Here is a 14,616-nt window from a genome sequence, read left to right as displayed (position 1 = left end):
TTAAGTGCCTTACTAAGATATAATTCACATATCATAAATAATAAAATTCAGCCTTTTATAATATACAACTCAGTGAGTTTTTAAAATATATGTATTCACAGCGTTGCACAACCATTGCCACTATCTAATTTTTGAATATTTTCATCATCTCAAAAAGGAATTCCAAGCCTGAGAATGTGGCTCTGGTAGAGCACTGTCTAGCAAGTTTCAGGCCCTGGGTTCAACCCTTAGTACTGCACACACACACACAAATGGAACTCTGTACCCATAAAGAGTCACTTACTGTCCCCACACCCAAAGCCACTGGCAGCAACTAATCAGCTTTACATCTCTTTTATAGGCATTTCATAAGATAAAATCATCCAATATGTGCCATTGTGTCTGGCTTATCTCACTTATAGTGTAGTGTTTTCAAACTTTTCTATTATAGTATAAATTTAATACTTAATTTCTTTTTATTGCCTAATAATATTTCATTGTATGGATATTCCACCTTTTGTTTATCTGTTCATCAGCTATTGGACATTTGGGTTGATTGTACTTTTTGACTATTAAGAATAACACTTTTTAAACATTTGTGTTTTTGTGTGAACATAGCTGTTCAGTTTTCTTGGGTGTGTGTATACCTAGGAGTGGAATGACCAGGATACAGGATAACTCAAAGTTTAACACTTAGAGGAACTGCTATTCTGTTTTCCAAAGTAGCTGTATCATGTTAAAAGCCCATCAGCACTATAGAGGGTCTCAGTTTGTCCACATCTTTACCAGAAGTTGGCATCCTCTTTTTGTTTTAGCCCTCCTGGTTTCTGCAGGTTGAGCATTGTGCTAGATTGCCTTGGGCCATGTGGTTTGTACACCTCCTGAGCTGTGGTCTACTTTGCCCACCTCCATCACAATGACCCTGGCTCTAATAGCTTTCTCCTTGAATTCAAAAAAAGGATGGCTTTTGGGTACTGTCTGCAGTGAGTCTAGGTTTGCTGATGGCTGCAATTCATTGGATTGATTTTTCGTAAAATATTCTTAAGGTAACCCTGGCCAGGTTGAAAGCTTCAATTTATAAGGTCATTTTAATGGAACATTCTGAGCAGAGCTCCGAGAGAATCTGGGTAGTTCTGAAATCTTGCCCAGTTTGGAGTCTTAAGGGTCTTGAGACTATATCACCTTAACTGTCTCTTTCACCTTGTTTGGCAGTGATGTGCTTCCTAGCATGCCTGCAGGATTTCTCTGATGTTTTCCCATTTCCAATCTGGGCAACGTAAAAGCCGTCAACGTAAAAGGTCTGCTTTCACCTATTAGATTAGTGGGTTTTGTGGTGGGACAGGACAGTGCTTTGGGCTGCAATAAGAATACTGCAGCTCCTGTTAGTATTTATTTTTAATTCTATTCTTTGAAGCTATTCCATTTTTTTCTGGGTATTTTTAAAAATAATTTATTTATTTATATATGACAGCAGAATGCATTACAATTCTTATTACACATGTAGAGCACAATTAAAAAAAATTTTTTTTTATTTGTAGATGGACACAATATCTTTATTTTATTTATTGTTATGTGGTGCTAAGGATCGAACCCAGCGCCTTGCACGTGCTAGGCGAGTGCTCTACCGCCGAGCCACAACCCTAGCCCCTAAAGCACAATTTTTCATATCTCTGGTTGTATACAAAGTATATTCACACCAATTCATGTCTTTATACATGTACTTTGGATAATGTCCATCAAATTCCACCACATTAATAATTCCATGTCCCCTCCCTTCCCCTCCCACCCCTCTGCCCTATCTAGAGTTTGTGTATTCCTCCCATGCTCCCCCTCCCTACCCCACTGTGAATCAGCCTCCTTATATCAGAGAAAACATTCTTTGGTTTTTTTGGGATTGGCTAACTTCACTTAGCATTATCTTCTTTAACTCTATCCATTTACCTGCAAATGCCATGATTTTATTCTCTTTTATTGCTGAGTAATATTCCATTGTGTATATATGCCACATTGTTTTTATCCATTCATCTACTGAAGGATATCAATAAATGGGCCAAGGACCTGAACAGACACTTCTCAGATGATGATATACAATCAATCAACAAATATATGAAAACATGTTCTTCATCGCTAGCAATTAGAGAAATGCAAATCAAAACTACTCTAAGATTTCATCTCACTCCAATCAGAATGGCAGTATTATGAAGACAAACAGCAATAAGTTGGTGAGGATATGGGGAAAAGGTACACTCATACACTGCTGATGGGACTGCAAAAGGGTGCAGCCAATATGGAAAGCAGTATGGAGATTTCTTGGAAAATTGGGAATGGAACCACTATTTGACCCAGCTCTCCTCCTCTGTCTATACCCAAAGGACTTAAAACAGCCTACTACACGGACACAGCCATATCAGTGTTTAGAGCAGCACAATTCACAATAGCTAAACTGAAGTTATTCCATTTTGTACAAACTCTTTAATTTTATCATGTATTTACATAACAGTCAATTATATGATTTAGAAATAAATATATATATTATATATTCTAATAGGGATGTATAATCAAAAGTTTAGAGGCCACTGCTTTAAGCTGTCAACTGCATGAAGACATGTACAAACAGAACTTATCAGCTGAGCTGAAAACCAGGCAGGCATAAATTCTATTACATGCTTTCTTTTTCCCCTAATTACATACTCTTGAGAAAGGCAGTGGTAGAAACCTAGGGCAGGGCCCAGCAGTGGGGGCTGACAGCTCTGGCAGTGAGCTCCATTGTAGGGCAGTATGAGGAACCAGATTCAAACCACAGATCTCCTTGGGCCTTAGACACTCCTTATTTTAGTTCCAGATGGGGGAGGTGATGTGCCTGAAGCCTATGGTGACAGCACTAGATTGTAGATCTTTTGACTTCGTGCAGGAATCCTCACGTGCACACTTCCAAGGTGCTTCCTCTCATGCTGTCCACCCCCCACCAGCCCTTTTCTTCTTCTTCTCCTTCTCATTCCCCCCGCCTCCCACTTTTCCCCTTCCCCTTCTCCTTTTTTGTGATAGAAGGGATTGTACCCAGGGGGGTGCTCTATCACTGACCTACATTCTCAGCACTTTTTATATTTTATTTTAAGACAGGGCCTTTCTAAGTTGCTGGGGGTCTTGCAAGATTGCTGAGGCTGGCCTTGAGCTTGTGATGCTCTTGCCTCAGCCTCCTGAGTCGCTGGGATTACAGGTGTGTGCCACTGTGCGCAGCCCATGGTGCTTTCTTTTTGGTGTATTAGTTCCCCTTATTTATATTTTGGCATAATTTTTTAGCAAAAAGAAGTATGGAAATAAGTATTATGTCAGAAATTATTCATTCATGTTCAACTTAATTTTGAATCCAGGGGAAAGACATTTTCTGAAGTGAGCAATAAGGCTTATCAATGGAATTTATTCAACAAATAAGGTTCTAGATAATAAAAGTGAATAATCAGATAAAAATTTCTGTCTTTATGGAGCTTACATTCTACTTGGGGAAAAGAGCATGCAAGTTAACAGTGAATTTTATAGAATATTGGGAATGGTAAGTGCTTGAAGGAAAAACCGCTGATGTGGGAAGTGTTTGGATGTCAAGTGCGGAGTATTTGTTCATTCAGGAGAAGGCAGGTCTGACTTGGAGGAGATGCTGGAACAGGGACAGTAGGGGACTCAGAGAGGTCATAGGAGGTCATATTATGGGAACTGACAGACCATTGTAAGATTGGCTCTTACCCGAGTTGGGGAGCCATTAGATGCTTTTGTACAAATAGGTGACTTGATATGGCTTTCTTTTTATAAGGATTCTGGTTGTCTATTGAGAATAGATTATTTATTGGTAAGAAGGGGAGAAGGGGTGGGAGGATAAAGTGATAGTATCTTGGTGGCATTCATTGTATTTGGGTTTGTTCTGTGCATATTTAGTTCGTGTTATTTACATTCTTACCTGTCTGCCTTGTCCAGCTACCCGCCGTCCATCTCCTGCAATTTGCTAGCATGTTATTGATGCTGATGATGGACAAGGAAGATGCAGAACCTGTCTTCAGGACACTTGCAGTCTAGACTCTAGGCACTTTGATTTAAAAATCAAAGCTCACGATGAATTTGCCTGCTAGAAGAAACCCAGCTGTCTGTGTCAGGCTAGCGGGTCCTGGTGGGAGACCACTGGAGTTGATGATGCTTGAAGTGAGCCTTGAACAAGGAACAAGAGCAGAGAGCAGAGACCATAGACCGCCTCAGGCGGGGGAGCCTGTGAGAGCAGAGTGCGTTCAGGAAGCTACAGGTGATACTGGGCCACAAGGAGACTTGTTGAGAATTGTGTGTCCTATGAGCTTTCCAGAGAGTCCTCTGGAGCCTGTTAAGACTTCTGGTCTGCACAGGCTGTTATTACTGTCCACCCACTGCTCTTGACCCTTCATGTGCTGCCTGCTATAACCAGTTTTTCTGCAGAGATAGATCACAAATACTTAGCTTTGGCAAGTTTAAGGAGTTCTTCTGTGATTCCCATCGCCAGAAAGAACAGAGAAGAAGACTTCTTTTAAGCCTAGAAACTGATTTTGTTCTCTGTCTTTTAAAAATAGCTTTATTGAGATACAGTTTCCATGCCATAAAGTGTATAGGTCAGTCATTTTTTTTATACCTTCACAGGTCTGTGCAGCCATCACAACAATTCAATATTAGAGCTTTTCTGTCACCCTCATGCCTGTTTGCAGTAGTCCCCATTCCTACCCCAGCCCTAGGCAACCAAATGTCTATTTTCTATTTCTATGAATTTGCTTTTTCTGGACATTTCCTATACATAGAATTGTACAGTAGAGTCTTTTGCATCCGCTTTCTTTCACTTAAGCATGATGATTTCAAGGTTCATCTTAGCTATAGTGTGATTCATTTTAGTCTGTCCCTCTTCTTGTTGAATGCTCTTTCATTGTATATCTCTCCACATTTTGTTTATCCATTCGTCATTTAGTGGATAGGTATGTTATTTCTCCCTTTTTGCTACTATGAATAGTGATGCTATTATGAATCATGACTAATTTACATGCAATTGTTTATGAGGACATAAGCTTTCATTTCTCTTTGGTACATACTTAGGAATGGAGTAGCTGGTTAAGTGGTACATTTGTGTTTAACTTTTTAAGAAACTGCCAGTGGTTGGTGGTTGTTTTTTTTCCAAAGAACCTGAGGTGGTTGTTTTTTTTCCCTGCTCCTTATTTTTGTTTAGCCTCATGGCTAAAGTGTAGGGATGTGATCTTAATAGGAATGGGTGGGATGTGAAAGGGACAAGATCTTCAGATTCATGGTAGGAATTGTTCTGATAGATCATTTCTGTCTCCCAGAGGCGTTGGAGTAAAGCATCCCACCCACGTTTTTGGGACTCCTTCTGTTTTGAAAGATATTTTTGAAGTTGTCATTCTGTAGAACTCCCATAGACTCAATTAAAATTTTTTTCTTTTTAAAGTAACAATCAAACTATTTATATTCTGAAGCACATTATTTTCCTCCACAGTTCTAACACCTCTGCTATCAAGCTGAGTCTCAGGGTCAATGGTGTATTATTTCACTTTACACATCAACCAAGTTTTTCCTTAGTGTTGTTCATAAAATTGCTGGTGTCTTAGATTTGATGAAATATGGAAGATATTATTAGGACAAAGATTATACTACCACCTACAGAATATTCTGGCCAGAAATTTGAATCTGAACCTAATCAGATCTCTGGAGCTGACTTTCATTTGCAGGCAATACAGGGGGAAAGGATTAAGTTAAGTGACGCCCAAGGAAACAGACAGACACACAGCATGGCTCTTGCCATTGCACAGCTGACCAGGATTCTGCAGCATCAAATTGTCCTGAAAAGAAGGGAGGTAGGAGGACGGGCACACTAAGATTGAAGGAGCCTTCAGTCAAGTTGTCATGTGTCGTATCTACTGTCATGTGGATTTTTAAAAAATCATAAGTTGAACAAACCCCTGTAAAAACACAAGTCCTGTTTGGAGACCAATGTGGAAACTTGGTTTTGGGTGGACGGCCCCATATTCCTTTGCTGGAGTGTCTAATAGGCCTTCATTCTGTTCTGGACCTGGTGATCAGGTGCTGCCCATCCCTTGGAGAATCCCTTTGGCTGTCCTCTTGGTAGAGGCCTTCGGCTCTCTTCTGGACAGGCCTTTGTTTCTAGATCCATGTTTGCCCTTTTTTGGTTTATTCTTTCAATTATTGATACAGATTTTGTCTAAGTATTGAAGAAAGAGCTCAAGAAAACTCCTTGCTCATCTAATGCTTGTTCATTCCACCCCCATAACGTGATTGATATTTGGCCTTGTACATTGAAGTCTAGTAAGGGCTCAATAAGTTTTGAATTAATAAATGAGTTCACATACTCCTTTTAAAATATGCATCTCATGGGTTAAGGAGTGTGTTAAACATAGACCATTGTTATGTTTTCCAGATTTCCAATACTTTCAAGAAGGAGTAATATTTCCTTTTTGTTTTTTGTATTTTTTTTTTAAAGTTTTTGAGTATTCAGTTATCATTCTGGGGCCAGATTTGTGTCAGGATCTCACTGTGGTGTGAATTCTGAGAAAAATCAAAGGAAGTCCTCTTTCCTTTTGGGGGAGAAGTTGACTCAGCTTCCACAGTGCCATTGTGGAACAGCAATGCTGGGAGCTATTACCAATGAGTTAATTCACAGATAGGTTGATGCCTAAAATAAGTTACTGTACTCTCTTGGAATGGCTTCTGTTATACACTTTTGGCCAGAAGCACAGCCAGTGGGCAGATGGTTGAAGTAAACATGAGAGGGATTTGACTTTGTGAATGTCATCACACTTACTTGGTTTGCTAGATGAATAATATATCAGTGGATAATGCTTGAGCTACATAAGAGCTGAGTGACCTTGCCCATTTTTTTTTTGTTCATTTTTCTGAGGCTCAGTTTCCTTATCTGCAAAGTAAGAATAGTGCGGCATTTGCTTCCAAATGTTGTTGTATTAAATAGATAATAAAGATAATACGTGCAGGTAAAAGTCAGTTACCTTCCCGCCTTCCCTCTTACTTTGCATCTGCTCCCCCTTTGCTGTCTGAGGGGAAGGGAGGTGGGGAGGTTGTACAGTTGCCCTTCCTATCTGCTGGTTGAGCATATGCAGAAACAGCCAGCCTTGGATGGAAAATGTTCAAGAAAAAACCTGCATCTATATTCCCTAAACAACTATTTAACAGGTATTGACATAGCATTTACATTGTATTGGGTATTATAAATAATCTAGAGATGATTTGAAATATACTGGAGGATGAGTGTGGGTTATATGCAAGTACTACATCATTTTACATAAGGAATGTGATTATCCTAAAGGTTCTAGCATCTGCAGGGTCCTGGAGCTGACATCCCGTGGATACTGTGGTAGGACTGGGGCTGCAGTTGTAGTTCAGTTGTAGAGGCTTGCCTAGCATGTGGGAGGCCCTGAGTTCAGTCCTCAGCACCACATAAGAATAAATGTGTCCATCTACAACTAAAAATAAATAATTAAATAAAAAAAAGAACATTGATCGATTAAAAAAAAAACCTGCCCTGCTTTCACTAGTTTGGAGTTTGTGTGTTTGTTTTTGAGATGGAGGTCTCACTGTTGTTGCTCAGACTGGCCCTGAACTTCTGGGCTCAAGTGATCCTTCTGCTTCAGCCTTCCATGTAGCCAGAACTGCAGGTGCATGCCACCATTTTCAATTTATGGTCTTTAGGGGGACATGTTTAGTATGCATTTGGAGAAACTGGAGAAAAGTACTCTTCTCAGCTGTGTGTGCTAGACTGGGATCTTGGAGGAGATAGGCTGGATCGCATGAGCTGAACAAGTAGAGGGCTGGGACCTGGACTTGGGGCTGCTTCAGAGAGGAGTGGGCAGGCAGCCTAGAGGCAAGGTATCCTGGGGAGAACGTTGACAGCCCGTGTGGGAAGCTTGGGTCTTTGTCTAATCCCTTAAGCAACCCCCAACTGTTTTGGTACCTGGTATCCTGTTTATGAATGCATCTGGATGACGGGTTGCAGATTCAGGGGACTGTGATTAGCTGTCCCCCACAAATTTTTAATCTCCTCAGTGCTTTAAATTTCTTGACAAGTTGTCAGTGTTTAAATCCTGGAGATCTGACCATACTGGCCTTCATTCCCACATGGTACTAAGTGACCAGAGCTTTAAGAGATGTCTAGCTTTCATGGTCCCCTGTTTTCTCACATGGCCACCCTTTTTTTATCAGTTCGTTTGAGTTTGCAACCACCTGTACACATGATGGCCAGGGACCTCATGTGACTTGTTGAAAGTTCAAGTAAGTAACATTTAATCAAAAGTTCTGTTTCCCGTTCACACCATCTATCATTTTGATTGCTCTGTAAACACATGTGGCTAGTGGCTACTGTACCGGACAGAATAAATACAGAACGGTTCTATCATTGCCAAAATGTTGTATTGGACTGGTCTGGATCTTTAAGCCAAGCTTACTACCTGTGCCTCTCACTGTTTGTGTAGTTTACCCCTTAGCCTGACTCTTGTTACTGCCTCATGGGTAAAAGAGGAGGTTCTGTGGTGGCGTGATGTTCCTAAGTGACTTTCTAATGGTTTGTTATCAGTGTAGGGGCAGCAACTGATAACAAGCCAGCTTCACAAGGACCATAATATTAATTACTTACATTTTAGCAGATCTTTATTTTTGTAGCTCATGAACTGTCTCTGCAAGGCAATTCCAGAAGAAGAATTTAAAAAAGAGACTGATCAGTGAAATTATCATTGAGATGAGTGTCCAGGATTCTCTAGGTGACTGATTTAAGGACATCCCATATATATATGCAGCAACTCACTAATTTTATCACATTTTTTTTTTGTATTTGTACTATGCTCTTATTCTTGGATTGAAAGTGAGTACAGTGTAGAGTGCTAATTAATTTCTCCTTGCTAATAAGGCTGCAATTTAAAATCTTTAAAAATAACTAAAAATGTATAGAAACCAGTAGTGCATAGCCCTGATTTGAAAGAGGCACCTAGTGCATTATGTAAAAAATACTGCTCATAAGAGTATACTGGGTGTTTTCTTCTTGTCCAAGCTGATGTCCTTCTCAGTATTTGTCCTAGATAATAGTACATGGGTGGAAGTGTATACCCATCACCTTACTGTACAAAATAATGGAAAACCCTATACAAACCTGAATGCCTGTATAGGTTTGGAGGATTGGCTCAGTAATTGTGATGCCAAGATATAATAGGATATCATATAGCCACTGAGGGGGATACATCACTCTGCATATTGCCTGGAGGAGATTCCTGTAGCACCTCGAGGGAAACAATGCAGGGTACGTGTGCCTGGGTGTTGTGTAGGTGGTCACAGAGTGGTAACAAGTCCTCGCTGCTAGGCTATTAGGCAACCCCACTTTCTTCACTGCATTTTATTCCTACTTTGTCTCCCCTGTACCTCAGTGAGCCATGCTGCAGTTTCTGTAATTTTTTTTAAGTGCTATCTGGAGGGGGAGTAGGCACCTATTGAGTTCCTGCTATATGCAGGGCATTTTGTTAAAACTTTGCTGACCCTCGTGTGCTGTTTCAGTTGAGTGTATTATTAGCTGACTGCTTCAGGAGCTTGGCAATTGAGCAGCTGGTGGGGGCGGGGTGGAGCTGGGCATCCCTCCCAAGCTGCACTCAAGAACCAGGGCTTTTCCTAGACTCAGCATTGTCAGCACACCAGAGAAGTCAGAGAACTAATGTGTCCTTAGAGGTTATCTGATACCAGCCTGAAGCGCTGTGACTTGCTCAAGGTCTTCAGTTAGCTAGGGAGGGAGGAAAAAGAAAACAAGCCTGGAACCACGGGTTTGTGTTCTTTGTGACCCTGCTGTGCTGAAGTGGTCTTGACATTGTGCACAAGCTCAGGTTTGTTTGCACTTTGGTTCCTGTCCACACTTCACAACCTTGGGTAAACCTCTCCATGTCTTTGGTCTGTTTTCCTCATTTGCAAAATAAGGATATTCAATATCTATTCAGTATCTCAGGGTTATTATGAAATTATTCACATTTATCCAAAAGTGCCTTCAAAAGAAGGTACAGTATGAGTCAAAATATTTTTAACCCCATCAGTCCAGACTTTAGAAGGCTTAACAAATGGCCTATTCTTCCTTCCTAGTTTGTCCCTTTGGCAATTTTTTTTTTTTTTTTTGTACGGGGGATTGAACTCAGGCACTCAACCACTGAGCCACAACCCTTGCCTTTTTATTTTATTTTATTTTTTTTTATTTAGAGACAGGGTTCTCACTGAGTTGCTTTAGCACCTCACCCTTACTAAGACTGGCTTTGAACTCCAGATCCTCCTGCCTCAGCCGCTGGGACTATAGGTGCGCGCCACTTCGCTCGTCTCTTATGGACAACTTTTGAAGAAAAGGATTTAGTATCTCTTTCTCTGATCAGTGAGCAGACCTCATGCTGGAAAGTGAACATGGTGGTTTTTATTTCTGTGTTTTACTGATGTTTTGGAAAGGCAGGGACCTGTCCAAGCCACTTGTCACAAACTTATGGGTTGAGTGGTCAAGATCATTCCCACTTTTCTAAATTTCAATATTTTAAAAAATTGAAAACTGTAAATAGTATGCACAAAACAACGTTTAATGAGTGTTGAATGCTGAATGCTCTGAAGCTCACAGCTGTTTAATTGCTGCTCAGGAACAGAAATTGAACATTGGTTAGAACATGCGGCACTCCCTGGAGTATTCTCCTGGCCTCTTTTCTTATTGGTTTTTTTTTTTTTTTTGTATCAGGGATTGAACCCAGGGGCGCTTAACCACTGAGCCTCATCCCAGCCCCCCCCCTTTTTTTCGAAGGGAGAGAGAGAGAGAGAGAGAGAGAGAGAGAGAGAGAGAATTTTTTAATATTTATTTTTTAGTTTTCGGTGGATACAACATCTTTATTTTATTTTATCTGGTGTTGAGGATCGAACCCAGTGCCATGCGCATGCCAGGTGAGAGTGCTACCGCTTGAGCCACATCCCCAGCCCCAATCCCCAGCCCTTTTTATATTGTATTTAGAGACAGGGTCTCACTAAATTGCTCAGGGCCTCATTAAGTTGCTAAGGCTGACTTTGAACTTGCAATCCTCCTGTCTCAGCTTCCAGAGCTGCTGGGATTACAGACATGTGCCACTGTGCGTGGCTCTCCTGGCCTCTTGGTCTTCTTTTTTGTTTTATCATCTCAACATGCACCTTTGGATTATAGTTTATGTTTGCTTGGTTTTGACCTTCATACAAATGTGTGTAGTTTATATATGGCCTTTTTGCTTATTAGGAGATTTATCTGTATTGTTGAAGGTAGCTGTGATTCATTTAGTTTCATTGTTTACTGCATTTTTAGGATGAAAACCACAACTTACACATTCTATAGTGGATAAACATGGATTTCTGGGTTTTAACTGTTGTGAATAGTGCTGCTCATAGCATTCTCGTCCATGTCACCTGTTGAATGTGTGTACACATGTACACTTTTTTTTTTTTGTCCTGGGAGTTGAACCAAGTGGTGCCCTACCATTGAGCCACATCCTAGTCCAAATATTTAAAAAAATTTTTAGATGTTGATGGACCTTTATTTTATTCACTTATTATATGCAGTGCCAAGAATTGAACCAATGTCTCACGTATGCTAGGCAAGCGCTCTACCACTGAGTCACAACCCTAGCCCTTTTTATTTTTTATTTTGACATGGGTCTGGCTAAATTGCTTAGGGCCTCACTGAGTTGCTGTAGTTAGTGACAAATTTATGATCATCCTGCCTTAGCCTCCCAAATCACTGGGATTACAGGAGTGTGCCACCAGGCTGTCACATGTGCACATATTTCTATTGGAGATATTCCTAGCAATGGTTGTTAGATAATTCCAAGAAGTTTACTATAGTGTTGGTTATACCAATTTACATTCCTGAAGTAGACAGAAGAGTTTCCATGGTACCACATTTTTGTTAACACTCATGTCTTTTTATTCTTTTTTGTTTTAGCCATTCTGGGTGAGGTATTGTGGTGTCTCATTATTTTTTTTTTTTCATTTTATTTTTTTTTTTTAGGGGAGTCCTGGGGATTGAACTAAGGGGCACTCAACTACTGAGCCACATCCCTGGCTCTATTTTGTATTTTATTTAGAGACAGGGTCTTACTGAGTTGCTTAATGCCTCCCTTTTGCTGAGGCTGGCTGTGAATCAGGATCCTCCTGCCTCAGCCTCTGGAGCCTCTGGGATTAGCCACGGTGCCTGGCTCTCATTATAATTTTAATGCCTGCTTCCCTGATACTTGTCAAGAAAGTGCCCTGATATGCTTGAGTCTGGTTCTCTTTTCCATCTTTTGGTATATTCATCAATATATCATCCATATATCAGTACAGTATATACAGTGATATACGCTGTCTTAATTCCTCCTCTTTTATAATAAATCTTGATATTTAGCAGGAACATTTGTCTTACCCAGTTTTTTGTTTGCATTTCCACACACATCATGGCATGAGCTTGTGAATTAAAAAAATTGTGTGCGTGTATGCGCGCGCGTGTGTGTACACATATACACAGACTATGTTGGGATTTTGAATGGAATTTTATTGAATGTTTAGATCAATTGGGGAGAATTGATGTTTCCACAATACTGAAAATTCTGATCTATGGTTTCTCTGTTTATTTTGGCCATCTTTAATTTTCGTATCATTCCATTTTTTTTGGGTAGAGATTTATTTTGGTTAGAATTAGTCCTAGGTATTTACTATTTTTAAAAATTAAAAATAGAAACAGTTTTAAAATTTCCTTTTTTTATTCTTGGTGGAATAAATGTAATGGATCTCTGTGTGTGTGTGTGTGTGTGTGTGTGTGTGTATTGACTGTATTAGTCTTACTATATTTACTAACTTTGTAATATATTTTTAGTTCTTCTAGAATCTTCTATCTATATTTTTCCATTAAGAATGACAGCTGACTGAGAGTATAACTCAGTGGTAGAGCACTTGCCTTGTGAGAAACCCAGGATTATATCCCCAGCAGGAAAACCCAGTGAGAATTTTGTTTAAAATGAGAATTTTTTTTGCCTGTTTTTATACTTTTATTTTTTTTCTTGCCATAAAACATTAGCAAGCTAGGACACCAAATACAGTATTGAAAAATTATGTATAGTGTGAAAGGAAAGTGACCACAACACTCGGAGCAACCAAAAGATCTTTATTGCAGCAGTGCAACAAAGAGAAAGGAAAGAAGGAAAGAGAGAGAGAGAGAAAAGAGAAGAGATGAACAGGGAGAGAGCAAGAGCAAGAGAGAGACAGAGAGTGCACGTAAGAAAGATAAAGAGCAAGAGAGAGAGAACAAGAGAGAAAGAGCAAGAGAGAGAGGGAGAGAGAGGGGGGCCTGGCAGGAGGGAGTTTTTATAGCCCAAATCTAATGGGGCCTCTGGGTCTGCAAGCTGCCTTGTTGGCCCAAGGGGGGTTGAGTGCTCATCCTTAAGCGGGACTTGACACAAACAGGTGATAAAGGACCAGATAGAGGGGGTTTGAGTGCATGGGCTATCTTGCAGCCAACATCTGTTCAGCCTGCCCTGCAGACAACACAGTTCAGCCTGCTCTGCACCCAACATAGTGGATATTTTTGTCACATAAAGAGAAAGCTTTCAATCTTTTTTTGTTAAGTATGATGCTTTATGGAGGTTAAAAAAAAATCCTGGATGAAGTTAAGAGAGTTTTCTAATTCCTAATCTGCTAAGAATTTTTTTAAACCATGAATACAGTGGATGTTGAATTTCTTAGATGTTTTTAAATGATTGAGATGATTAACATAATAAAGGAGAAGAATCACATTGCTGATGTGACGCATTACACGGAGTGATTTATTTTTCTAAAATATTTTTTTAGTGGTTGATGGACCTTTATTTATTTATTTATATGCCATTGCTGAGAATCAAACCCAGTGCCTCACACATGCAAGGCAAGTATTCTACCACTGAGCCCCAGCCCCAGTCCCTGGAGTGATTTATTAATGTTAAACCAACTGGAATATGTGGTTCTGATATATCACCTATTTACATATTAGAATACTAATATTTTGTGTAGGATTTTCTTTTTCATCTATGTTTATAAGTAAAATTGATCTACATTTTTCTTATGCAGATTTTGGCATCAAAATTATTCAGGTCCTGTTAGACAAGCTGGGTTGTATTTCCTTTGTTTACTATATTTGGAAGATTTTATGTAAGACTCATATTTATCTCTTTTTTAAAATATTTTGAAGAATTCATCTGTTAAACCAGTAAAGCTATCTTTTTCAGAGACACTTTCAACTTACAGAGTTAATTTCTTTAATAGTTACAGGGGCCCTCAGCCACTGAACCACATCCCGAGCCCTGTTTTGTATTTTCTTCAGAGACAGGGTCTCACTGGGGTGCTTAGCATCTTACTGTTGCTGAGGCTGGCTTTGAACTCCTAATCCTCCTGCCTTACAGCCTCCTGAGCTGCTGGATTACAAGCTCATGGTTTTTTTTTTTTTTTTTTTAAGTTGCAGATTGACCCATATCTTTATTTTTTAAACTGATTTAATTTTATGTGGTGCTGAGGATCAAACCTGGTGCTTCACACCTGCTAGGCAAGCACTCTACCACTGTGCCACAA

At 39.8% G+C, this 14,616-nt stretch overlaps 1 protein-coding gene and 1 long non-coding RNA gene across 28 annotated transcripts in view; both read left to right on the top strand.

Moving 5' to 3' along the window:
• Clasp1 (cytoplasmic linker associated protein 1) overlaps nt 1-14,616 on the top strand; it is a 259,501-nt gene that overhangs the window by 58,543 nt on the left and 186,342 nt on the right. The gene's annotated exons all lie outside the window — the stretch shown is intronic.
• Nucleotides 1,491-12,085, top strand: LOC125619359. The gene is made up of 3 exons (XR_007350864.1): nt 1,491-1,513; nt 8,315-8,318; nt 11,562-12,085. It is a non-coding gene; the product is annotated as an uncharacterized LOC125619359 (long non-coding RNA).

Source organism: Marmota marmota, unplaced genomic scaffold (genome assembly GCF_001458135.2).
Source record: "Marmota marmota marmota unplaced genomic scaffold, marMar, whole genome shotgun sequence".
Lineage (NCBI taxonomy): Eukaryota > Metazoa > Chordata > Mammalia > Rodentia > Sciuridae > Marmota > Marmota marmota.
Note: the sequence above shows the minus strand (reverse complement) of the source record. Positions and strands in the feature narration are given on the sequence as shown.